The 2,960-nt window shown below is 37.7% G+C and overlaps 1 pseudogene; it reads right to left on the bottom strand.

Annotated features, from left to right (window-relative positions):
• The window catches only part of LOC107697323 (carboxypeptidase D-like), a 10,773-nt pseudogene extending 8,185 nt beyond the window's left edge, over positions 1-2,588 (bottom strand).
• Between the last annotated feature and the right edge of the window lie 372 nt (positions 2,589-2,960).

Here is a 2,960-nt window from a genome sequence, read left to right as displayed (position 1 = left end):
AAGTTCTTAGCAATGCATATTACTAATCAAATTAAGTTTTGATATATTTACAGTAGGACATTTACAAAATATCTTCATGGAACATGATCTTTATTTAATGTCCTAATGATTTTTGGCATAAAAGAAAAATCAATAATTTTGACCCACACAATGTATTTTTGGCTATTGCTACAAATATACCCCAGCGACTTAAGACTGCTTTTGTGGTCCAGGGTCACATATTTGAATGATTTCTGAAGGGCCATGTGACTGAAGACTGGAGTAATGGCTGCTGAAAATTAAGCTTTGCCATCACAGGTATAAATTACATTTATGAATATAACAAAACGGAAAAGTTATTTTAAATTGTAATATTTCACACTATTACTATTTTACTGTATTTTTGAACAAATAAATGCAGCCTTTGTCAGCATAAGAGATATCTTTCGATAACAACTACTACTAATAATAATGATAATCTTACCGACCCCAAACATTTAAATGGTAAATAAGGTAAGTTCTGATTTAGTTTTCACTTAAATCAGTGATTATGCTTTAGTCTGACCGGTGACTACTGGACGATGGTGCTTAGTTCCTTTTTTCTCTCTGGATCTTGGCACATCACATGCCTGAGGCTCTTGAAAAGCCTGGGATTTCTGGAAAGAAATGACAACAGTATTGGACAATTTGAGAAAGGCTCGTGATGCAAGCATTACAGAAAACAATGATATTCTACACGTTTTCTGCTGATGATTTAGTCAGTTAAATAAAATATCACAAATGTTACATAATTCATGATATATACACAGCACATACATACCACATAATAGGCTTCTGCAACTGATTTAAACATGTCCTCATCAACAGAGTCAAGGGAACTCGGGTACACAACTCCCCTAAACCCTAGAGAAAACAGTAGCAGTTCAGTTTTATTATTTTAAAAAACAAATTAACATTTTAAGACAAACCCAAGACACTTTCTGTACCTCCACGAATACTTGCAGACAACACAAAGTAGTGGGCCTTGATCCAGTTTATCACTGCTTTAGTTTCTGCTTCAACAGTATTTCCCGATCTTGGCTGTTTAGGGAAATTTGCATTCAGGTCAACATTGTGACTGTTACCGTGTCCAATAATGCTCAGGTCTCCTGAGACCCGTTTCTTGTGAGCTACGAGAAGAAAATCAGGGTAAATACAGAAGACAAGAATGAAACAACTTGCCAATATATTTGCTTGTACCTTTTAGTGCTAATTCATACCCGTCTGGGTTCATGGAAGGCATGATGTGAATTTTTGTGCTATTGACCAGACGTGTGACCAATGGATCTTCGCCATAATTGCGGCACAAGTACTCAACCAGGTTTAGGAGAATCTCACGACCGATAAACTCATTTCCATGCAGGTTACCCAAAAACATGACCTCTGGTTTGCCTGGTTGAAGTAAAGAGGTGATCACTAGAGACATTTTCTTTATTATGTATATGTGGGTAAAAGTATGTGACCATACGCAATTGCACCTTGCTGATCAACACCAGGATTGGTGGATATCTCCATCACATAAAGATTCCTGCCCTGCACTGATCGTCCAGCAGATTTCAGGTAAGTGATGGAAGGATGGATAGCACTAAGCAGTTGCAAGAACATCTCCATTTCATCATAACTATGATGTTGGAAATCCAAAGTATGGATTGGAGACCTTGAGGTGGGAGGCCCTGGTGTGCTCAGATGGTCATTGATTATCATAGGTTGTTCAGAAGGATCTAGCAATAACATCTCCTCTACAGGCTCCTCAAGAGTGAAGTTTAACAGCGTGGCTTTGCCTTCAATCACTGGCACATTCTTGACAGTATTTGAAAGAAATCTGAAGGAAACATGTGGAAACAATTCCATCAAACTGGACATATTCCATCTCTTTATTCTTTATGCATCTACTTATAATCACCCAGGTGAGCTAGCGGTGATGTCATATCTTCCAGGCAGCAGCAGGCGATAATAATCACCAAACATCCAGGTTGTGATGTTGTGATCAGTTCCAGAAATGGAGATTGTTGCATTTGGGAGACCAAAGCCTGATCTGGTCATTACGAAACCTCTTACACCAATATGAGCCTAAAACAGAAATGGAATAAGGTTTGTTAGACCACTCATGGGACTACATAAAATATTCGAATCAACTCACTTGGTGTATATAGGCAAGAAGGGCCTCCTTGTTGTTGGTCCACTCTATGAAAAGCTGAGAAGCTGGTGGATACTTGCAGCAGCTCAATCCAAAAGTGACTTCAAAACAGTTCCCTTTGAAGTAGTTGTAATTCTGCATTCCCCCTGTGCACACACAGGACACCAAATCAAAGCTCAGTGGATTTCCACTTAAGTACATGTTTTTAAATATCAAACAGTTTGTGATACCATCTCCGAAGCTTTTGTTTGGATCCTCAGGACAGTCAGGATTGTTCAACTTCATAATGGGATGGTTCTCGGTGTAGGTGCGTGTTAAATGGCGAAACAGAGAATCATCTGTTGTCAGCCCTGAGGTTACATAAGAACTGCCATCATAAAAGGGGTAGGTGGCCATCACTGAGCCCCCATGTAGACTGCCAGACAAGACAAACCTTGAGAAGACAACACAGAGGAAACAAGCATGACTTGTGAAAATCTCAGATCAGAAGCAAGAGAACATTACACCACTGAATAATTGGTTTCACCACTGAATAATTAGAGATTCATGTTTTCCAGGCTAGTGTAAAATGTTACACCAATTTCTCAATTAAAAAACCCCCCTAAAACTCTGAAATGAAGTGATGCTCTTTTTGTGCCTGGATCAATTAATTTTAAAATAATTTATACTAATTTTGATATTTTGTAGTGCATACGGTGTTGTTTTTGTACTATATAATAATACACTTGGTATTAAAGGTTTTACTAATATTTTGAATTAGCTTTTACTTTTAATATTTTAATTTTAGTCTAATTTTGTAGCAATT

Source organism: Sinocyclocheilus anshuiensis, unplaced genomic scaffold (genome assembly GCF_001515605.1).
Source record: "Sinocyclocheilus anshuiensis isolate Anshui unplaced genomic scaffold, SAMN03320099.WGS_v1.1 scaffold1095, whole genome shotgun sequence".
NCBI lineage: Eukaryota > Metazoa > Chordata > Actinopteri > Cypriniformes > Cyprinidae > Sinocyclocheilus > Sinocyclocheilus anshuiensis.
Note: the sequence above shows the minus strand (reverse complement) of the source record. Positions and strands in the feature narration are given on the sequence as shown.